This window comes from Odocoileus virginianus, chromosome 20, assembly GCF_023699985.2.
Source record: "Odocoileus virginianus isolate 20LAN1187 ecotype Illinois chromosome 20, Ovbor_1.2, whole genome shotgun sequence".
In the NCBI taxonomy this organism is placed as follows: Eukaryota; Metazoa; Chordata; class Mammalia; order Artiodactyla; family Cervidae; genus Odocoileus; species Odocoileus virginianus.
This window is the reverse complement of record NC_069693.1, coordinates 41,919,536-41,943,729: the sequence shown is the minus strand read 5'-3', so window position 1 is coordinate 41,943,729 and position 24,194 is coordinate 41,919,536. Positions and strand designations below refer to the sequence as shown.

Sequence of the window (24,194 nt, the reverse complement as noted above, 5' to 3'; positions counted from 1 at the left end):
TTTAAAATATACCATAGAGCTCTGACAGATTAGCTCTGCCTTGGCCTGTAAGTTGGGGAGATCAATTTATTGAATGAACGGATGGATGAATAAATGAATGAGGAACATTAGGAGAATCCGAGACACAAAATTCAATTCTCACTCCATATGAATGTTCACAGATACCTGTGAATACTGGTTGAAGGATGCCATCCCCAGCTGCTTCAGAGCCCACTGGGCCTCCCTCTGGGTCTCAAGTCTGCCCAGCAGTATTCAGCTAAGGAGCCATCAGTATATAGGTCAGGAGCCATCAGTATATAGGTCAGGAGCCATCAGTATACAGGTCAGGAGCCATCAATATGCAGGTCTGGAGACATCCTCCATTTGTAAAAGCACAACCTTTAAGCCAAATAAGTGCCAGTGTCCATCAAAGCTAGTGGGGAGAAATAGTTTTCTAAGAAATATTCATGTCCCTCAGCTCCAAGGGATCCCAGAGTTGGGACAACAGGCCTATCCAGTAAGAAGACCAAAAGGCTTCCCAGATTTTGAGAGTCAGTGGTTCAGTCCTCAGGAGAGCAACACAGAAAAACCACATAGGGACTCAGTACAAGAGGGAAGGGAAGCAAGTGATGAAGGGTGGGTTTGGGGCAACAGCCAAAGCACAAAAGGCCTTCTTTGTCTTAAGCATCGGCAGCAGCTGCGCTGGATTGGGGAAAAGGAAACCCACCAGCATCCAGAGTAAGCCGCTTCCAAGTTTGCGTGGGAAAAGAGACGTGGTTCTCTTTCGGCACCTTCTTTCCCCCTGGGCAGCAAAGCTTTGGTTACTGCATGCTTTTGAGGGTGGGGAGAGGAGAGAAAAACTCATGTGTGTATTAACACTGTCAAGATCACGTCAGCGACAGGCTTCGAAAAGCAAACGGTGCAGATTTACAAACCTTGGCGTTGGAAGGACTGACGGACAGGGAGATTAAATGGCAAAGTGTGTGCAGCAGAGCAGAGGCTAATGAGACCTCAGACCAGACTGTTTCACCACAAATGTCAGGGACTTCAAAGTGACGGCTCCCAGCCCGTTGTGCAGGGATAGAAGTCCATGGGCACGCCCAACCCCACGGCCTCTGCCACCACCCGCAAGCGCCTGCTCGCCACTCCTGGAGGCTGTGAGGGTTGTGAGCTGGGCTTTCCAGCCTCCACACCATCTCATCTTCCAATATCGGAATTATTTCCAGGACTTCCCTGGTGGTCCAATGGTTAAGATTTTGCACTCCCAATGCAGGGGACCCAGGTTCGCTCCCTGGTCAGGGAACTAAATCCGACACACAGCAACTAAAGGGTTCGCATGTCAAGCTAGAGACCCTACATACCACAACTAAGACCCCGGTGCAGTCAAATAAATAAACATTAAAAAAAAAGAATTCTTTCCATGCCCTACCTAGCAGCCCCTCAGCATGCTCCACCTCTGCTCATGGCTATCTCCTCCTTTCCTCCCCAGCCCCCTCCGTTCCCCTCCTGTTTCTCAAGGTAGGGACCACCTGTCCCCCATCTCCGCTTCCTCTTCCCTGTCTGCTTGCTTTCATCCTATCCTTTCTTCTTCACCCTCAGAAGGTCTGTCCCACCTCCCCTGCCTGCTTCTCCCCCCCCCCCCACTTCCCTCCTCCTGAGACTCTTTCTCTCCAACCCCCTTTTCCATACCATTCCTCGGGCCCCTCTCTCCACCAGGGAGAAAGGAACCAGGGAACAGGCAGAGCTGCTGGGGCCTGCAGGAGCTCATGGGGCTGGCCGAGCGCATCCCACCCCACCTGCTCGGGGGAAGAAGGGTGAACCCGTGCACAGAAGGCCCAGCCGCGGGGAAGAGCCTCAGGCTGCCAGAGCCTCCCAGGCCATACGTGCCAAGCCAGGGTCTGGAGCAATCACGAGGCCTGAGGACGCCCCTCCCCTCCCTCTGGAGAACTGCCCCGGCCTGGGGTCCCAGGAGGGGCCTCGCATCTGGCCGGAACAGAACCTCTGACAGATGGGATGTCGCCGAGCTCGGCAGGAGGGCCTGAGAGATGGGAGGAGAGAGCCAAGCTTGTGGCGGAACTGAGCTGGCCAAAGCCGCGGGGGTCGGTCTTGGAGAGTGGGAACCCAGAGGGAGGGTGGCAAGGTTCAGATCCTAACTCCATCACTTCCTCCTGGCTGTGTGATCTTGGGCAAATGTGAACTTCTCTGGGCCTCAGTTTCCTCATCTGGAAAATGGGCATGAGGTCCCAATGCCCACCTCACAGGGCTGTGGGGATGATGAAAGGGGATGTGGCCTGTTTGTAAACACTGATGATTACAGCTGAGCCCCACGGTGGTGGCTCTGAGAAGGTGTCAGGACTTCGGCACAGTGGCTGTCTAGGAAATGCCCCCACCCAGGACCCCCAACCAACTCTGAGCACCCCCTCCGACCCAGGAAAGGGAGGGTCAGAGCTGAGAAGCATCGTACCCAACAGCTTGTCCACCTGCTTCTGAGGCTCGAGGGTACAGAGCTTTAGTCCCTAGGGGACCAGAGAATTGCCCTGGCCATCCATCTGTATTATTCTCCAATTATAACCCTGTGAACAGGAGCAGAGGGGTGCCCAGCGCCTGCCACTCACTTTGCCCTCCGACCTCTGGCTCAGTGGTACCTCCTGAGCTCTCTTGTGAGCCACCCCTGGGCAGTGAGTGCTGGCCACACTGAGAAGGCCCCGCATGGAGCTGACCATGTCATTCGGGACACAAGACAATGTAGGAAAATTACACCAAGTCAGTGTAAAACCTGTTTCATTTATTTCACACTTATTTTAAAGATGGGATGAGAGCCACAAGGAAGAACTTTGCACAAGTAGTATATTCTTATACTTAATACTCATTCTTCACATAAGGACATTCCTTCTTTGGAGCCACAAATTTTGACATGTCAGTGGTGCGTGAGATGGACCTCACCTTTAGACAGGTGAACTGCTAGCCAAGGGATAAAGGGCCATGTTCACTCACAGCCACCCAGTGGCAACCCAGGGCTAGAACTCAGTTCTCCTGACCCCACATTCAGAATTCTTTCCTCTCCGCCCAGGCACAAAGACCAGGGTCTGCAGAGGGAGACCAGACCAGGATCCACAAAGAGAGGCCTCCAGGGAAATTTCACTGTGCCAGGCATGATGTCAGCACTTTCTCCACACCTCAGGCTGGGCCCTCACATGGTCCTTAGGAGCAGCTGCTATACGGACCACGGACTCTGAAGGCAGGTCAGGCCATGAACTCACTGCGCAAATAAGCAGAATGTGTTAGAGTCCCTCTGGTTATAATCCTGCAAACCCACATGGGCATGAATAAGGACCCAGCGAAAGGATGTAAACAGGGAAATAGAGTGTTTTGGAAAAAATATCCTTGTTACCCAAATTCTACTAACTGCTGTCTCTGCCTCATCTATTGAGCTCTCAGGTTGTCAAACTACAGTAACAGGGCCAGACATATCAGGGATATTTAGATTCTCAAATCACCATGGGCAAGATCAAGGGGACATTTATAAACTATTATGAGGAAGTTCATGCCATTAATTAGCCCAAAGGTTGGATGGTGGGAGAACAGGGCAGAAATAAAAAGACACCAGGCTAGAGAAAAGCCATCTGACAATAGTTGTGCATACGCCTCCCCATCATCAGCTCAGACCTGGTCACATCTCTCTTGGAAAATCTACTTTCAGGATGAGGATGAAGAAAGGGGAAGCTGAGTCCTCCAAAGTGCTGGTCAGGGAGTGAGTGGTCCCGTGACATCAGGGTCCTCAATCCCCAGGAGCAAATCTAGGGGAGCCACCATGGATTGACAGTGAAAATCCAGCTCATGAGGACTACAGAGCCCACTTGGGAGCCCTGTCTTCCCAGAATTCCCGGCTACGGAGCCCACCTGGGAGCCCTGTCTTCCCAGAATTCCCAGCTACGGAGCCCACCTGGGAGCCCTGTCTTCCCAGAATTCCCAGCTATACGGAAGTCCTCCCCAACCTGAGCCTCCTCAAGGCTCGTCCATGCAGGCTAGGCAGGAAGCACTCCCACCCCCACCCAGCTGCAAGCGGGAGCTGCCGAAGACTGGGGTCGTAAATGAGCAGGCTCTGTAGGCCAGGGGAGTCTGAGGGCTGGCCACCAGGCTGTGCACACACCAGGCAAAGCAGTCCGCGTGCAGCCTGGACAGCAGGAGGAAACAGACAGCCGTCCCGCGTCAGCCCAGAAAGGCAGGGGCACACACACCATCCCCACAGCGGCTGGCTGTCCCCAGTCTCAGAGGCCCGGCCAGGTGGGCCAAGAGGATTTACAAGGAGCCTGGACAGGCCACCTCCATCTGGGCAGCACGCAAGCCCCAGGGCTGGCAGGGGGCCTCCAGAAGTCGACCAAGAGGGAGCCCAGGGCAAGATCTTCAAGGGCAAGGCAGCATCCAATCCCAACATGTGTTAACTACTCTGGACTCTCACGGAACAGGTCCCCTCACCACAGGCGAGGTGTGTGACAGGACTGGATGGGCCTAGCTGGGGACGGCTCAGGGGACGCCCTGTCCTCTCGCAGGGCAGGGTTTTGGGGTCGAGCGGCCGCCAGGCTGGGACTCCTCGCGCTTGAGTCCCACTGTCCCCACCAGCTTTGCCCAGGCCCCTGCCCTGCCCAGTGCTGTCAAAACGGGGGAAGGATCTGGTCTTCCTCCAGGCCTCCCCACTCTCTGCTCACCCCGGTGCCCAAGCCAGAAACCATGGATCAACCTGGCACCCCACACTCCCTGGCTGCCATTACTTATTCCATCTCCTGGTCCTGTCAATTTCACCATTGAGGACACACCGTTCTCTCCACTCCCACCACCTGCACCATGACCTCAGCTTCCCTAACCAGCCTACACCCACCACCCTCAGAGCAATTCAGAGAGCGGAGCTGACGATGCCGAGACCCCCCAGCCCCAGCTCCGCTTTGGCCCATGAGGGCCCCATAGGGCCTGATCCCCACAGTCCGCCACCATGCTCACCATGCTCCGAAGACTGCCTAGTGACAGTCCCCCAACTTGCCAAACATCCCCTGCCTCCGGGTCTTTGAACTTTCTCTCTGGAGTATATCTCCTGTTATTCCTATTCATCACTCCACCCTCATTTTCAACATCGATTATTGGGAAAAGCTTTTGCTTCTTTCTCAGGCCTTCCACTCTTCCTTCTGGATGTATGTGGGCCTCTAATGATATATGTAGCCACGTGGGGACTTGTCAATTGTCCTGCTCCCCACGAAGGACACCCACCACTCTGCACAGAGCCTGGCACACAGGAGGCACTCAGTGAATACCTAGCGAAGCGCTCAGTGTGTGAAAATCCTGCTACTGGAGCCTGGAGTAGACGGGCAGGAAGACCAGCCTCATACCCTCCCAGGAATGAACCATCAGCTCCAGCCAAAGTATGAGGCGGTTCTCACAGGAACGTGTTCCCCTGCTGGCAGGGTGGGCCCATGCCCTCATGAACGCTAAGCATCCAGTGGGGGTGACACGTGGCCTCAGACATAACATGCAGAGCTCTCCCAGCCCCAAAGAACTCAACGCATCACCTGGGAGCTGGATGCTCTCAGGCCACTGGCCCGAGACCCTCAGTCTGCCCCGGACCCTCCAGCCTGGCCTGCTGGCCCCCACCTTGCTCTGGCAGCCCGGGGACGAGTCACCTCTCACCCCCTCCAAGCACAGGGCTTCCCCAGCTCCCAGCCTTTGCCAGCACTGTCCTCTGACCAAGAAAGCCTTCTTCCTCTCATCTCTTTTGAGAAATTTCCCATCAAGCCCTGAATTTCCGGCTTCTCATGGAAATCTGGAAGCATGGGCCACGCCAGATCCAACCTCCAGCAAGGCAGCCGGCGACAGGAACTGGGGAGCAGTCGTTCCCCTTTGCAGGCACGTGATCTCCGTCACCCAGCCCCACCCGGCCTCCTCACCTGCCCGACCCCCAGCAGCAGCATCTGAGCTTGTGGTTCCGGCATCAGTCACACACATCCCCCTCGAAAGCCTGGATCACAGGCTTCTTATCACCAAGGCCTTGTCTTCTCATCTCTGTCCATGCCACAGGGCCCCTGCTGGGAAGCCCTCCGAGTCTGCTCAGGAGATGAGCCAGAAAGGATGTGCAAACAGGCCAGACTCTGATACCCAGCCTCTGCCTCCCACCTCCCGTCATCTGGCCAGACGTCTCCATTTTATCTCGGCTACCTGAGCTACCAGCTCATATACCTCCTCCTGTGGCTTGTCTCTTATAGTTTATTAACATCCACCAATAAACAGTGTGCAGGCCTCCCACACCGCCACCAAGAGAAGCCGGGCTCTGCGGGCTAAGCCTCCCTTGTCCTGCTCGCTCTCAGCACATCTTTGGCCATAAGGGAACAATTAGGAAAAACTCCCTTCAGGTTATATTTAGAAAGGGGTGGAGGGGGAAAGGCTTCCTCTAGTAATTTTCATTCAGTTGCACACGACTGCCTGTCCCCACCTACCCACAGGCCAGCGCCACGGGGGCAGGCAACCGCCTCTCCCCGAACATGGGTTAAAATCAAGCCCAGCCTCTGCCCAGCCCTGATTATGCCCACGTTTAAAAATAAGATGTGAAAGATGCATTATGTAAGACCTGTAACACTCTCCTGCCCACCTCCGACTCTGGAATCAAAGATCATCATTTCTGCCATCAAAAAAGAATGAAAGAAAGGCAGGAACAATGAAAATAGCCGCCCAACATGAGCCAGATCAAAGACATGGGCACAGAAAATGAGGAGCCAGGGGGGCCTTTAATTACTGCCTGCATCCTCCGAGTCGTGTGGCGAGAGGGGAGAAGAGAAGTTTTGAAGGCCACCAGGTTCCGTCCTGCTGCGGCTCCTGTTTCCACCGCCAGCACCAGTTCCCGACAAACTCGAGCCTTTCATTTTCCTCTCTTTTTTCCCTCCTTTTTCTCTGCCCCCCACATGCCAGACAGGACTCCCAGACTCCCCAGTGCTTGCCGTCCACCAGCAGCGAGAGCTCAAAGGGGCTCCTCAGAGACCCCAGGAGGGGATTCAGCCCCCACCTCGGAAGGCTGGAAGCCAGGTGGGCCCAGCCCCCAGCAGCAGAGAGGCTCATGGAGGGACCCACGGTGGGCCGTCACTGCAGACCACACCGACTTTTTTTTTTTGCAAGTCTCCCTGGTTGAGAGGGGAAAAAAAAAACTCTTCAAATTCACATTGGGCAGGGCTCCGTGGGGCAGCAGATCAAACCTGAGGACCGGCTGTTTGAGCTCAGCGGCAGAAAAAAGGATTGCCCAGGGACTGAGCTTAAGTAGAAGCTGGATTAAACTTCAAACGCAAACTCCCCCTTTTTTTACACAGCAGACAGTCATGGCTAATATTGCAATATGGACTCTGAAAATGCATTACAAATAACTTACTCTGGACCCAGACTTGGGCCTTTTGTATCAGGGGGAGGAGTCAGGGAGATAATTGCAACAGAAAAGACACATGTGAGCCCACCCTCTTGCTTGGTGGAGGGAAGTCCATCAGTTTGGGGCCCAGGAGGCTGACAGCAGGTCTCCATTCTGAAGACGCCTTGCTAGCCAGTCAGGCGGCTCCCCCGGAGGCTGAATGAGGCTTGGGTCTTCCCCAGGTATGAGAATCCAGATATATTTCCTAGATGAAAAAAATGCCTGGATGGGGTGGCTAAAGCAGTGACACTCTTAAAGCATGTTCTCAAACAATGGGGTGTAATTGTGTTCTTCACGTGATCAATGAGTGACTCACTGAAATAGGGAAAAAAAACTTACAAATTCACAGGTGATGCATATGGGAGCAGAAGACAAGTGTAAGTTGTAGGATTTTTTTTGTTTGTTTCAACACCTTCAGGGTAGCCCTGTGGCTCCCTGAGGGCCGGGAGCCTGACCGTGGCTGCACTACGGACATCGGGATGAGCCTGAGCTGGGCTGGGACAGGCTGGCCCTCACTGGGCTCCTGCAGCCAGCACCCCAGGGACCTCAAGAGATCCTAGCTCTGAACACAGACACAAGAGGAGGACCTGGAGGCCTGGGTGCGGGACGACTAGCGGCATTTGCTCCTGTTCGTCAGGACATAGGTCCCAGCTGGTGCTGTATAACAAAGAATTTGGGCAAGGACAGGCTGCTTTCCTAGAGAATCTTCCTACAGTGTTTTCAGAAATACCTAATGTCCCCCTCCCTAGGATGACTCCTCCTTGGGACCTGCAGGGGTTCTGAGCTGCCCACCGTTATCAGGGAGATAGAGAAGAACTGATCCTTCTCCCTTCACTCCAGAATGCCCTGAAAGAGGCCAGAAGACCCTAAGAGTGAGCAACCTCCATGTGACATTTGGCGGGGGTCCCAAAGGCACGTGGCACCATGCTGACATCTTTATATAACTTGACAAAGGGCAGCAACAGGCTGGGGTGTTGCTGGAGGAGGTGGCCAGCTGGAGATGGGTTTGTGCAGAGCAGCTGGGGGTGTCCTTCCCCAGACAGAAAGGCGGGTCCTCCCTTACAGGGGCCACATCTCTAGACCCCACAAGGCCCCACAGGCTCCTGGGGCAGTGACAGCTCTGACAGTTAAAGGCCCATGGCTGGCACCTTGCCACCCACGGGGTCCACCCAGGCACTGCAGCCTGGACTGTTTTGTGCAGCTCCATCCACCATCCGCCGGGAAGACTCGCTTTTCTCCACACCCTGCCCCACTCCCTCTGGTCCCTCTGGGGTGCTCTGTTCCAGGTTAAAGAAAAAAACAGAACCACCATTCACGGGCTGCAGCCGCAGAGTGCTAAGCGGTGTGCTGGCCCTTCACACTCATGACCCCTCTGAATCTCCCATCACCACACAGATGAGTCTTCGATGGCCCCATTTCACAGAAGGGTACACTAAGGCTCACAAACAGGTTCACTGCCAAAGATCACAGACTTTGGGCAGAGAGAGAACCTGAACCCAGCACTGAAGAGATCCATTGGTCTGCTTTCCTTTCCACGATGTGATGTCGTCTCCCAAAGATTCCTCAGAGCTCCCACCTCATCTCCGTTAATAAGAGCTGTAATGATAATAATAATGAATAGCTCTTGTGAAAATGCAGTCCAGAGAGGTTCTGGAGAAGGCAGCAATGAGGCCCTGTTGGATTAAGCAGATGAGTTGTTCATGCCCCCAAACAGAACTCCAGGCAGTGCCCAGCCATCCCTAGCATGGGGACACAGAGAGCGGCCCTAAACATCCTTCCCAGTGAGAACAAGGCTCTTTGGGAAGGGAGATGGAGGCTGTGACACAAGCGGGCCCGAAGAGAGGGCCTGTTCCTTCCTGCCAGAGCACCGGACATGTCGGCCATCAGCTTTCAAAGGAGGAAAATGGAAAAGCGCTACTCCCCACAGTCCAAGATTGAATTGTGTGCCAGGCCCAGGCCTGGGGAAGACCCAGCAGAACTGCAACCAGCTGTGGCCCAGGAGAGCAGCCGGGGGTGGGGGGGGGTGGGGGGGCAGACTCCCCAGCACTCCTTGGCTGGAGAGGGCAGCGGAGGGGGCGAGGGGACTGCAGAGAGGGGCCAGGAGGTCTGCGGGCAAACTTAATGAACTCCTGCTAACCAATTCCTGTCTTGCCAGACACAGCCACTGGGGAGTGTGTGCAGAAAGGAGGGGCCACCTCCCCTTGAAGTCAACGGCTCCAGCCTGAGACCCAGGTATCTGACCAGGGTCATTGATTACTTCCTTCTCAGAAGCAGGCCCACTGCTGTTGACTCTGGTTCTCTGGTCACCAGAATGGGGTCTGCAGTGGCTGCTCCTTAGGGGGGAGGGATTTGCTCAGACCAGGACAGGGGTGTCCTTCAGAAAGAAGTGTGAACGTGGCCCAGAAAGATGTCCCCTGGGTCAATGCATGCACATATTGAGTCTGTACTACAAAGATATACTCTAGTCTACCAGGGCCCTCGCCTTCTAGGCAATTTCTGAATTCTGAAATTTCTAACTGTACAAAGAGCTGGGAAGACACTTGAGTCTCTGCAAATGTTCTCTCCACAGGAGAGTACAACACAGTGGCCAAGAGTTGACTCTGTGGTCAGACACGCATGGTTTTCCACCTGGTTGAGTGTGCTTAAGCCAGTTACTGGCCATCTCTGGGCCTCAGTTTCTTGATGGGTAAAAATAAAGGATCCCCAAAGTACATATCCAACAGAGAGGTGTTGAGGGTATTAAAAGATGACACATCTGAGAAGGGGTCAGAGGGGCATCTGAGAAGGGGTCAGCAGGGTGGCTGGCACAAGGTAAGGGGCTTTGGGTTGATTTTCAGCTTGAAGCCAGGCGTGGAATAATTGCTTCGTTTCTCCTGATGCTAAAGAAATGGTCCTGCTGCCCCACTGCCCCATTTCTTATGCAGAACACTTCACATGTGAGCAGCCCCAGCCATGAGCTGGAAGGGAGAAAATGAGAGGCTTTCTTCTTCCCCATCCTCTCTCCTTCAGAACCCAGGCAGGCATCTCTGGTGCATAGAGCTGCAGGAAGTGATCCTGCGAGACCACAGTGGAGCCAGGCCTGAGACTTCACAAAGAAGCAAGCCCCAGAGGGCCAGCGAGCCGGCTCCGCTAAACCCAGTGGCGCCCACCAAGAACTGGCACCTGGAAGCTCCCTCCAGGGCAGAGAAGGCCTGAAGCCACCCCATCCATCTTGCTGGCAGCAAGCGCAGAAGTTGAAGGGATTAGTCTCACAGGGAAGAAGCCTCCAGGAAGGGACAAGAAGGGGGCTGAGCACAGATGTACAACCACTGACGGGCAGGTAGATGCCCACCCACTGGCAACCTGTGACATACAAGGCCACTTTCAGACTTTTAGCACATTTCCACGTCTACTTCCTTTATGCAATCGCTCTGTGGAAAATATTATTGTCCATGCTGTTTAGGTGGGAAATGAAGAATTATTAAAGATACCTCACCCCTGTGTCCATAGCCTAGCACTGCACCTGGCACAAAGTAAGTGCTTAGTAACTATCTCCTGAATAAATGAGCCAAAAATTATCATAGAATACCTCAGTGAGCTCCCTTAAGGAACAGAGACTATGATTTAGTCACTTCTTATCTGAGTGCAAAAGACTTGATGAATAAGTGAATGAATGAATGAAAACAGTAATGGTGGTGGTGGTGGTGGTTTAGTCGCTAAGTCTTGTACAACTCTTGAGACCCCATGAACTATAGCCCACCAGGTTCCTCTGTCCATGGAATTCTCCAGGCAAAAAAACACTGGAGTGGGTTGCCATTTCCTTCTCGAGGGGATCTTCCTGACGCAGGGATCGAACTTACGTCTCCTGCATTGGCAGGCAGATTCTTTACTGCTAAGCCACCAAGGAAGCTGAAAACAGTAATAGCTAACATTTATCTAAGTGCTTATTATGTGCCAAGCATTGCTCTGAGTGCTTTCTGTAGGCTAACTCATATGATTCTCATAACAACCCTGTGAGGCACATGTACTATTGTTGGTTCCACTTCAAAGATGAGGAAACAGAAACCCGGAGAAGGTAGATAACTTGCCCAATGTCACATAATATGTAAGAAGCAGAACTGGGATTAGAATCCAGGCAGTGGGGCTCCAGAGCATGTGTGATGCCTGAGCAAAGTTCAAAGGATGCTTACTGATGCTGAAGCTGAAGCTCCAATACTTTGGCCACCTGATGCAAAGAGCCATCTTAGTGGAAAAGACCCTGAGGCTGGGAATGATTGAGGGCAGGAGGAGAAGCGGGCAACAGAGGATGAGATGGTTGGATGGCACCATCGACTCAATGGACGTGAGTTTGAGCAAACTCCAGGAGATAGTGAAGGACAGAGAAGCCTGGCATGCTGCAGTCCATGGGGTCACAAAAAGTCAAACACAACTAAGCAACTAAACAACAACTGATGATGGAAGTGGAGCACTCCAGGGTTTTAGCCTTTCCAGCACCCGGGTCCACCTTCGTAAGAAAAACCCTGTCTTCCTTGAGCAAACACCCTTCTATGTGATTCAGATTCCCCAGTCCTGGCCAAAGAGATGGCATCCCCCAGTCACAGAGACTGGTTTACAGATGGACACGTCACCAACCTGGGCCGATCAGAGCAAGCCCTGAGACTTTCTTACACTGCAGGGAAGAGACGCTCCACCTCAGCAAAGAGGATTTGAGTGTAGAGCCCTGAGGGGAGGGGGATTAACTTGCCCCCTCTTAGGAAGAGCCTGGCTGAGAATGAAGCCAACAGAGAGGAAAGCAGAGATGGGAAGAAATGAGAGGGGGAACCCTTAAGGCTCCAGCCACGCCTGAAGGTTTATCCCCAAGCCAGTCTGAGATGTGCCTCCATGCCCTGTGACCAAGGCCATGGTTCAATTCAGCGTCCCCATTTTGTAAATGACGGTTCAGAACAGGTCGATTCCTTGGTCAAGCTCACACAATAAGTTAGTACTGGGGCCAAGGCTATAGCCAAGTTTCAAGGGCACCCCTCTGCCAGTGTCCACTGAATTGCTCCTTCATCTCTAGCATGGGAATCCTGCCCTGTTCATTTCTGAGCCCATTGTGAGCATACGGAATAAGGATGCTTAATATGTGATGAATGGAAAGCAGGGAAGGAAGGAGGGAAAGCAGGAGTGGGGGAGGTGACTAAAATCCTGGAGGGCCAGCACCATTTTACACATCTCGCATCACCGCATGCCTGGCAGAGAGTGGTTCCAATGAGTGGAACAGTGAGTGCCCCTCGCAAAGTATGAGTCTTCGCTCTGCCAAATGGCTATGGAGGGGTCCCACTAAAGCTGACCACAAGGGACGTTTTCAATAGGATTTGATTTGCAAAACGCCCAACTGCACATGTGGTTTTGTACCTCCAGCCACTTCTCAGAGCATTTTCTTGCCCATGTGGTAAAAATAACCAATCTCTGTTCCTCTGCAGACGGGATGACAAGCTGTGCTGCCAGGCATTGAGAGGTCCTCTGGTGTGCCTTTTCGTCCTGCCTCTCTATACCCCGTGGGTTCCCAAGGGTTAAATGCCCTAACCTTCCTCTCCCACAGGGGCACCCCCCATGCAGGACTCACACTGGCTTCCAGGGAAGGGAGAGCGCCCCCTTACCCAGAGCCTCATCCTTCCAGGAAAGACTCTGAGGTCCTCTGGCCAGCACAGGTACCCTGGGTCACTGCAAACGTAAAAGCAACCCTGCAGCCAATTTTAGATCATTCCTAAGAGCCACGTGGGGTAGTGTTAGTAGGGCCTTGGGAAACCCTTGAGAGTACTTCAAAGACACGAAATATGGCCCAGTATCAAGTGAGGAAGTGGGTCTCCACAATTAGGCAAAACCTAGCAAAATACACCCACACCTCCTCACAGCCCCACACCTGCTGAAGACAGGGGAGTGCGGCCCTCAGAGACGTCTCTGGCTCCTATACCCATATGCCACTCACCTGCAGCTAATACCCCTACCCTTCTTCTCCCGGGATCCCTTCCCCAAATCTATACCAGGCAGGTTGGACTCATCATTCCTCAGCAACCCTATAGAGTTTTATTTGATCATGAAGCAAAAGAGCCCAGGCTCTAGAGTCAAGAGTCTGGACCAGAATCCCAACCACACAACTTTCACAAGAGCACCAGCTCCTGTTGCTTGCATGCTTACTATGCACACTCCAGGCCCTTGACGGCGATTTCAATGCATCCTCCCCTAACTCCCATGAGGTAGGTACTACTATTAACCTCATTTTCCAGACGAGGAAACTGAGGAATGGAGATGTCCAGCAAATGGAGATGTCCAGCAAATTAACAAAAGCCAGAGTCTGATGAGGTTCTCAATGGAATCAGTCCTAAAGGAAATCAACTCTGAATATTCATTGGAAGGACTGATGCTGAAGCTCCAATACTTTGGCCATCTGATGCAAAGAGCCAACTCGTTGAAAAAGACACTGATGCTGGGAAAGATGGAGGGCAGAGGGTGAGATGATTGGATGGCATCACCGACTCAATGGACATGAGTTTGAGCAAGCTCTGGGAGATAGTGAAGGACAGGGAAGCCTGGCGTGCTGCGGTCCATGAGGTAGCAGCACTGGGCATGAATGAGCAACTGAACATTAGGGTCTGCAAGTGGAAGTACTGGGTGATCCTGGGCAGGCTTGCTTTATTTATTTAATGTATAATAAATACATAACACATAATAAATATAACAAAACATAGTATATTTATCATTATGTTATTTATTTATCCTCTTGGAGTCTCATTGTACTCATCTGTAAAATGGGACCAAACTCCCAACTTGTAGTGTCTCTGTGAGAATTTAGAGAGAGTGGGAAAAGAGCTAAGAGCTGTGCCCCAGAAACTCTTCTTTCCCTCGCTTCCTCCCACTTGAAAGACAGAGGTGCTCATACCTGCTCACATTCCCACCTAGCCAGACAGATAGAAAAGTCACTGGGGTCGGGGTGGGGGGGGGGGTGGTCGGGGGGACACGCTCTGAATTCAGTAACATATGCCCTCGTACAAGGGATATTATTATTATTACTGACTTGAAAGACATTGATTTAAATAACTGGGCCATATTGAGCTCTGGCTCCAAACAAAGCCAGTGAAACAAGGCTGCCAGAGAAAGACCCCATACCAAGGGCTCCCCACAGCGCCAGATTCCAAAAACCTGACTCCACTGGCCACATTTTCAAGGTGTTTTCCCACCTCTGGTGGCGGCTTTGGGAGCAGGAGGCCCAGGCCAGCCCGGCCAGGCTGGCCTCTCCCTTCTGCGCCTTTGAAGTGCCCAGCATGGGGTGAGCTGGAAGGAAACCCTGGGCCGCCCAGGCACCTACCGCCCCTGCCCGGCCCCCTCCCCCTCCTCGTGCAGCCTGACTGGGCCTTTGTTGCCGGAGCCCAGGCAGGGGACAGCCCAGGACCCGGCCTCATTATGTGCCTGACCTCAGGCAAGCCCCCTCCCCCCAGGGTGGAAGGTTAACGTGGCTGCCCGCCATGCAGGCCTGGGCCTCCGGGAGGCCTCCTTCCAGGGACAAAGGACCAGCCCCCTTCCTCCTCTCCAGGCCCCAAAACAGCTGCCGGCCCGCCGAGCCCGTGCAGGAGGGGAGCTGAGGGGCCTGGAGGCGCGCGGTCCCAGGCTTTGATGGCTCAGAAGTCACCAGGGGGCCTCCTTCCAAACCTCCTTCCTCCCGCGCTGTGGGGAAGACAAAGCCCAGGGGAGCTGCCCGGGCCAACGCAGGAATGCTGGCAGTCCGTCCTGGCGGGTGGGGGGGAGGCCGGCCCTCCCGCACCTTTCTTTCTCTGACTGCTTCCAGGGGGGCCAAAGTCAGCCCCTCAGCGAGGCAGGATGGTGTAGGCCTGACCAGGGGTCGGAATCAAATCAGAAGGCCCTCAGCCCTGCCCCACTGGGCCCCTCTGCCACCTGGCTTTGGGAATAAAATCCACATCCCCTGGTAAGAGATGGGCCGGGGGCAGGGCGTGCATGCTCAGTCTCGTCAGTCATGTCTGATTCTTTGTGACCCCATGGACTGGAGCCCACCAGGCTCCTCTGTCCACGGGAGTCTCCAGGCAAGAACACTGGAGTGGATTGCCATGCCCTCCTCCAGGGGATCTTCCCAACCCAGGGATCGAACCCACAACTCTTGTGTCTCCTGCACTGCAGGCAGTCTCTTTACCACTAGCTTCACCTGGGAAGCCCAGGAGCAGGGCAGCTCTCAGCAAGAGGAAAGCCAGAAAATGTGGGAGACAAAAGCCCCTCTAACTTACAGCATCACCTTAACACTAAGTACTTACTGAGTAGCATCTCGGGGTACATGCCAGGCACCAGGCGGGCTCACCGGCTTCCTTCTCTGATTTCCAGTTGTGTGCCTTGCACACTGGACTGACATGCCGTTTTACTGTGCACTGATTTTAATTTCAAAAGACTCCAAGGTAAATTTTTGGAGTATTTCTTTTCTTTTTTTTTTCTTTTTTTTTTTCTTTTTTTTACTTGCTTAAGATCCTAGAGCCGACACAGGGGCTCCCTGGGGCACTGCAGGCCTCACCCGGGCTATGCAGAGGAGTGGGTGCAGTTCAGGGTATCTCTGCAAGCGGGTTGTGTCCCAGCGTGCGCACAACAAAAGGCCGGCTGAACGCCTCACCCACGGAGCAGGCTGGCAGCAGGAACCTGCAGCAACAGCCTGGTTGGCCCATTGTTGGGAAGGGCTGCCTTTCAAGGCACAAAAAAGGTACAGAGTGGCAGGACGACACGCACGGGAGAGGCAGGCGCATCTGTAAGAAGCAAAAACTGCTGTCCCATTATCGGGGCTGACTCCCAGCAGCAACGTGCAGGAGGTGTGTGTGCGTGCCCGCGTGTGCACGGCTGGCCCGACTCACATTGTCCTGTCCAGCCAGGAGAAGCAGCCCGCGGCACTCTTACAAAGACATCGATTTTCCTCTTTTCCTTTCCAGAGCAAGATCAGATGAGCTCCCGGAGTGACACATCCTTAACTTTTCAGTGGGGTTTTCTTTTCCAACTTGTTTGTTTGTAACATATTATTTTAAAACCCGGTCTCTAATTGCGCCTCTTCTCCACTGCACCGCCCTGGCTCCCACCCCCCTCCCCAAAGCTAGGAGGGCACGGGCTGATTATCTGAGCGAGCAGGCTGCTCACGGGGGCATCCTGGGCTCTGAGAATGCCAGGGGGTGGGGGTTAGAAATGGGGGGGGGGGATTAATTGCCAAGAAAACACAAGGCTGTGCTGTGACTGTGATTCCATCAATTACCATTATCTTTCTCCACAGGTCCGCCAAGCATCCCCCGGAACAGGCCCCATGTTTAACTTTCTTTGCCAGTCCTGATACCCCGTCAGATTTCTGGCGGTGCCACGCCGCCCGCCTGGGCTCCTTCTGGGCCCTTATCAGCCTCTCCCAGTCAGCCTGGCCCGGCACAGCTGTTCCAGGCCCTCAGCCCCTCACTTTATCTGCTCGCACAGACCTCTGCCTGGCAAGCGGTGGGCCCGGCGCCTGCTCCACATTCCCCAGGAAGCCGGCTGGGAACACAGCCGCCCTGCTCCCAGAATCCTCCGGGAGTTCATTACCAGCCAGGGTACCCCAGCCCGGCGGCCAAGGTGCGGGCCGCGCCGCCCAGCCTCACCGCCGGCATCATTAAAACTCCAACCTTCTGAAGAGAAGAAAGAACAAAACCACAAATTTAGATTAATAAAGCATTTGTTGATTCTACAGCAATTTAGCAGGCCCCTAAGAAACCCACCAGAGACCCGCGGAGCTCCAGTAATTTTCTGTTATATTATCTTTCTTGTAAAATACTTCCCCAGACAGAGTTCCCAAAGGGGCTCAAATATCACTGTGACTAACCAAAATCAATGTGCACTCACCTATTGACATTTTTACATAGTTTTTGGATTTAGTATCCAGCCGAAAACACAATCAACTCCTCTGCCAAGGAACCGACAGGCACTTAGCTAGTCAGCTATTAGTGTTACAAAGGAAAAAAATGCAGGCACCCAGGGGAGCAGGGCGAGGAGGCACTGACGTCAGGGGGTAATTGGGTGTCTGAGAGAAATTGCCAGCGGCTGGCCGGCTCCCCCGGGGCCGCACAAAGCTGAGCTGTAACTCTAATAAAGGAGAGGAAATTCTAGAAAAGGGGGCTTTGCTACAAAGGAACCCGGGCAGACAAAAATAGCCCTTTGGAAATAAATAAATAAATGTGGCCAAAGCATATAGATCTAAAAAATAAAATAAATCACTGCACAGAGGAGGCTTTCTGGCCTCCCTTCCCTGGACATCTGTCAGGGGCTCACGGACTCCGCCTCCTTCCCTCCCCAACCCTTCCTTTCTGGAACCACATGGATTTTAGTGCTGGAAGGAGGTTTGCCATCTACTTTGGCAAACAGGGTGGGTTTTCTAAAGAACCTAAGTTTGCAACCTCCTCTTTCCCAAAGGCAGTGTCTGGGACGTTGACTTTGAGGCGTACAAGGAGAATGTATTTCTATTGTTCTGTTTTGGGTTGGTGTTTTTTTAACAGTTTCGGTTTGGGGTTATTTGAGAAAGGGGATGCTGTTATAATGCCACCCTTATTCAATGAAAATTTTACAGATTCTTGCCACATGGCCCAGGCCTCCCCTGGAACATGTCTGTGTTCTTGGGAAGCGGGTTAATTTTCTTCCTGTACGGTTCACCCACCTACGGCCAGGGCTTCTCAACCCTGAGGTCAGAGGCTGTGGAAGCATCCGAGCAGACATCACTGCCGCCTCCAAAATGAGGCCAAAGTCTCCTCAAGGAAGGAGGACAGAAAAAATGGCGGCTCTCACCCTATAGCTTGAGAACCAGGCCCCAGGCAAGGATATGACCTCCCTTGGGACTCTGGAGCCCTCAGAGGACCCGTGGAGGGGGCGGGAGAGGATGATCTGAGGCCCAGAGGCTGCTGGGAAATTCAGGCCTCCCTGGTCAGGCGGGAGAGGGGTGGTGGCTTGGGGAAAGAGATGGCAAGAAAGGGATTCCCAGGGTCAGATTCTATTTCATCGCTTTGAAAGAAAATGAAAAAATAGGCCTAGGATTTTTAAAAAAAGAAGAAGAAGAGGAAAGAAAAAAGCAGAAGGCACTCCAACCCAAAGCCACTTGGAAACTGGTCTGAACAAAGGTCTTCAGCTAAAAATGTCAAATCAGCGCCACAGGACTCCTTGCCCTCTAGTCTCCGGGCCCCTGCTGAAGCCCAAGGGGCCTGCTGGGAGGAGAAGAAGGCCCCTCCTGGGGTCTGCCCGAGGCTGAGATCCCACAGCCCCACCCCATAAAGACGCTGCAGGAGCCAGTGGAGCTTCCTGGCTATGGCTTGGGGCCGCCTGGGGTACAGGGGCCCAGTTCCTTTCCTCGCCGCCCACCCAGGGTTGGCACAGAGGAGGAAAATCCAACTAAAGAAAAAACGGGGCGGGGGGGTATCCTACAACGGACAGCCCCGGGGAGGAAAGCAGAGCGCAGGAACGCGCCAGCCGGAGCCCTGATACCAAATCACAAACCTTGAATCAGTGATGCAATTGCTTAATTAATCAGCCCGCTCAGGGTGGGTGCAGCGGATCTGTGTGAGTGTCTGACCCAACCAGCTCCTGACGGGCAAACCCCCCTCCTCGGGCCCCTCTGCCAGACCCACGGGACCACAGATGGTTGAGCACCGTCTGGGAGTCTCACCGAGGGGGGAAAAATGTGAGTTCCCCAGTCCCCTGTGTGATCCAGTCACTCTGGCAGAAAGGAGGGAGGAGGGAAGAGGGAGGAGGGAGGTGGGAGGAGAGTGGAGGGTGGAGAGAGGAGGGAGGGTCTTATCAGCAACTTAGAATTTCTTGGCCTTAGTTGTTGCAAGTTAGCACTCTCAATGTTATTTTCTTATCCCAGTCAATGAGACTGTAATAGAAATACAGAGAGCAAGGGACTTCTTTTCAGCAAGCCAGTGAGTGCCAGATTTAGAAGGGAAAAGAGGCAGCTTAAATTAACCCTAAGGCTTAACATGTTGAAGTCTTGTAACTTTTAAAAAACAGTACCAAAGCTGATGGTAGAGGCTGGGAACAAGTCACATGCAGAAGCTGGTGTGGGAGGGTGCGGGTGTGGGTGTGTGGGTGGGTGTGTTGGGGGACAGGAGGGCACCCCTCGTGTGTTTTCAAGGCTTCAGCAACAAAATGCAAAAAAAGTAGTAGGCAGCCTCAGTATTGCCTGTTCTGATGGCCCCAACTGGGAGCGAGGGTTTGAAACCAGTTTGCATGAGGTTGGACTGTCTCCAAGGTTGATTTTCTCATCTTTAATGCACAGAGAGAAGAGGAGGGGAGGGGAGGGGAGGGGGGCAGGCGGGCCAACATCTCAAACCGACCCCAAACGGTTAATGATAATGAGCCGGAGCGCGACAGGAGTTTAACAGCTCTGAGGAAGAGGGGAGACCCGGGAGAGGGCATGACAGCAGAGGTGTGTTCAATTACCAAAAAGAAAAATAATTTCTTTTTTAAACAATACCCCCTCGACACTGGATGTTTAAAGAGAATATATTCCGGCCCCTAAAATATCAAAGTGCGATTTAAAAATAGAAAAGTCATTTCCCCCCTTCCCTGTTGCAGATTTTACTGTAGCGTTCTAGAAGGCAGATTAAATGAAGGAAGCTCAAACACACTCAATTTTGTCCTTTAGCAAATTCTTCTCTTTCACTCTTGCATGAAGAAAAAAAATCTCCCCACAGAGTTTTTCTCTTCTTCCTGGTGTGGATCTGGGCCCCTGCAGTGCCCTGTGTAATTTCCAGTTCCTCAGAATTCAGGTATTAATAAAGACCCCATGGGGACTTCCAACAATATAACCCTACATTTTGAGGCATTATGAAAGGAAACCCCCAGGGGTCTGTGGCTCAAATTTCTGAAATGTAGGCATTGTAAAAGGCACCCCAGGGGATGCCCGCAATAGAAATCTGCTGAATTCAAAGCATTTTGGAAGTCCTGGTGGGAGTCATTACTCCCACTGGAAGCTTTTTACAAAACATGTGTTGCTGACATGTTGACAGATTGCTCAGTGAAGTGTTTAGGTGCATGCACAAGGCGGGCCTTTGGAGACGCTCAGCGCTGCCAGCGAGTCTCCCAACGCTGGAACCGGTACCATCCATATTTCATAACAGGGGAGGCCGTGGCAGCCGGGGACCGGAGGAGTGTTCTCCGAACCAGCAGCCAGCCTCGCACCCCTCCGCCGAGGAGCCACTTCGAGCGGGCCGGCCCCGTCCTCGCCTCTGGAAGCCAGTCTGTGCAGCGCAGCTGTGACGGCCCTTGTCTCCCTGCCAAGGGCTTTACTGAAGGAATCTTGAGGCGACCTCACTGATCACTGCGAGGCATCGGGCCGACCACGCCGAGGAGGCGGCGGGGCGGGGTTGGGGGCCGGCGGGGACCCACACCTCCGGCCCCCAGCCCTCCAGGAGCGGCTGTGTGCAGTGGCGGCGGGCAAGGGGGTTTGAACTGGGGCGCGCTGGTCTTGACAGCGTTAAGCCCGGGAAAGTGATCTGTGACTTTAATAAGGCAGAGGGGCTCACAGGAATTAGCTGCCTAGGTGATGGGGGCCTGGAGATGGATGGAAATGTATTCATGGCCTGGTGGGCCAAGGGCCAGGCTGGGGCCCTGGGGAGGTCGGCTCACCCACAGCCCCACGCGCTCCAGGGCTCTCCTCTCCACAAGAGTTTCTCAGCCACTCCAGGGGTGAGTGCCGAGCAGGCCTGCCTGTGCACACGTGCACGTATACACAAACACACACACACGCCATGGCAGAATAATGCACCATATGCCCGTGTTCATAAAATTTTAAAGGTAAAAGCAGATGTAATTTGATCAGTGTGTACATGTGTTGATAGGAACACACACACCAACACACAGGCACGCACATTCCAGAGGGCTGGGCCTTCTCCTTGTGCCTCGGCTCTGCTTTTGCCTCCAGGACCTCCCCACACGCGCACCAGGGTGAGCCGCGGCCTGCTTCACCACACCATGGCCGCTGGAACACACAAAGAAAGCTCCTCGAGAAATTTCGTGGCTTTAAAAAAAAAATTTTTTTCTCTTTGAACCGTACTACCTATTACGTTGTCAGCTTGGGAGTTTCCTTTATTGAATTTTCGTAGAGCATGTTAAGGAATAAAAATGATTTCTGCTTGGCACAACGGCATTTAGAATCAAGGGTGTGGAGGTCATGGGGAGCAGCGACCGTGTGTCCAGCCCAGCCCTGTCCCTTCCAGGACTTCCCCTCCAAGCTGGAAACTGACCCTCCTAGCTGGCTTGTAGTTCCCACAAACACCTTCTCACCCTGGTGGCCTTTCTAGTCTTTCTCCTCTCTTCAAAAGTAAATTGCATTTCAATGGACAAATGGCTTTTCCAAGAGAAGGGTGCAAGATTCCATTCTCTCAAGCCCTTTCAGGGACTTCTGGGGACAAAGGCTCCAGTGAGGTGCCTGGCAGGGGAGCCTCGGCGCCCAAGTGTCAGCCCTGGGGGAAGCCCACGCAGTGGGGGAGGGGGGTTGGGGGCAGTGAGAAGCTGGGGATACGGCTCTGTGACTTAATGCCGTCCTTCCCACCAGCAGTCCTGGTGAGAAATCTTAATGCTTTTGGAGCAGGCTGGCCCCCGGAAGATGCCTGAACATGGTGGGGAGTGGGGGGGCAGGGAGGGCAGGTTTTCTATCTACCAGCTCCTATGTGCCCAGCCCTGCATCACGCAGGACATAATGGATAATCAAGAACCACGTGTCGAGTGAAGAAATGGGTGGATGATAAGCCCAGGCTGCGAATCGACCCCATAGGTACACTCTCTCGTTGGTTCAATTCCAAGGCAAGAAGAACAAGGTTTCCCTACAGAGTTGACCTGATAAAAGAGGCTGGACACAGGCCCCAGGGATCAGTCAGGGAGCTGCATTTGTCCTGGCACCTGGCTATGATGTGCCAAGAGGGGGCCGCTTGGGTAGGGGAATGGCCTGAAGAACTGAGGAAGGAGAGAGAAATCTATGGTAGAAACCCTTCCAGGATCTCACCCTTTGGACACCACATGATAAGTGAAGTTGCTCAGTCGTGTACGACTCTGCGATCCCACTGACTGTAGCCTACGAGGCTCCTCCATCCATGGCATTTTCCAGGCAAGAGTACTGGAGTGGGTTGCCGTTTCCTTCTCCAGGAGATCTTCCCGACCCGTGGATGGAACCCAGGTCTCCTGTATTGCAGGCAGACACTTTACTCTCTGACACCAGGGAAGAAGTGCTGTCGGACACCACAACTCCATGTAAAGCTCCCACTAAGCATGCCAGGCCTGTAATTCAAGATCCCTCCTGGAGCCCCCACCCACCAATCCCCTAGTCCTGACTGACCCTGGATAACAGGAATCTAAGTTTACATCTGAATTCGGTGACCAGTTTGCCCCAGTTTGTCTGGGACATTCCCAACCTTAGCACTGAAAATCCTACCTTCCAGGAAGCCCCTCAGTCCCCGGCAAGCCAGGCCGACTGGTCACCCCTATATACACCACACCCTCTAAACTGTGGGCTCCATGAGGGTAGACTCTGATGCAAAATAGGTGTGCAATAAACATTTGCTTAACCCCTGCATGAATGAACCAAGGCTTTTGTTCCTGGGCTCCAATAGGTGAGGGAGTATGAAGGTTTGTGCCCCATCACTCATGGCAAAGCTCCAGTCCCAGCCGACCGCTCCTCAGAGACACACATCAGGCAAAAAGACAGCAGCCAACTCAGCTGCACTGGGGGTCTTTAAAGATGGCTGCCAGAGCTGGACGCCAACTTGAAGGAACCTCCACCCCACCATGGAGTCCCTCCTGCTCACCAGCAGCAGCAGCCCCTTGACCACCTAGAACTTTCCAGCTCCCTCCTGCCCTGCAGGCCACATATGAGCAGGCACCCATGCTACTACTGACTTCTAGGTAGCCTTCCTACCTACCCTCTCCCATCCCACCTTTCTAGCCTCTTCTCCGCCTGAGCCTGTGGACTTGACTTTTAAAGGTCAAACAAGAGCTGATGGGTTGTGGGGTCAACTTTCTGGGAGGGGTTGAGAGGGTATTCAGAGTAAGAAGAAAGTGGCCTCAGATACAGGCTTAGCCCTGGCATTGTGAGGAGAGACGTGAAAATGCATGAGGGTACATGCATTCAAGGAACACTTCCTATGAGCCCTCCAGTCAAAGTCAGGCCCTGGGCAAACAAAGGTGAAATTTCAAGGTCGGACTTCCCTGTGGTCCAGCGGTTGGAGGCCCCCCTGCCAACGCAGGGAACACGGGTTCAACCTCTGCTCTGGGAAGACCCCACAAGCCTGGGGCAACTAGGCCCATGCGCCACGATTACTGAGCCTGAGCTCTAGAGCCCACGAGCCCCAACTACTGGAGCCTGAGCACCCTAGAGTCTGCAACGAGAAGCCACTGCAGTGAGAAGCCCACCCACTACAACTACACAAAGTCCACGTGCAGCGGTGAAGGCCCAGGGAGGCCATAAACTAATTACTTTTTTAAGTCAAGTTCCCTTCCCTGGGATTCCCCGGTGGCTCAGACGGTAAAGTGTCTGCCTGCAACGCGGGAGAGCCAGGTTCGATCCCTGGGTCAGGAAGATCCCCTGGAGAAGGACATGGCAACCCACTCCAGTACTCTTGCCTAGAAAATCCCATGGATGGAGGAGCCTGGTGCGCTACAGTCCACAGGGTCACAAAGAGTCAGACACGACTGAGCAACTTCACTTTCTCTCTTACTTTTCTTTCCCTTCCCTTCCCAAGGTGGATGTGGGGATCACTGGGATGGGTGCATCCAGCTTAGT

General features: G+C 53.5%; 1 protein-coding gene and 1 non-coding gene across 3 annotated transcripts in view; one reads left to right on the top strand and one right to left on the bottom strand.

The window, feature by feature from the left end:
• The window catches only part of ZNF423 (zinc finger protein 423), a 343,209-nt gene that overhangs the window by 184,483 nt on the left and 134,532 nt on the right, over positions 1-24,194 (bottom strand). The window lies entirely within an intron of this gene.
• Positions 1,210-1,282, top strand: TRNAG-CCC (transfer RNA glycine (anticodon CCC)). Its single transcript has one exon. It is a non-coding gene; the product is annotated as a tRNA-Gly (tRNA).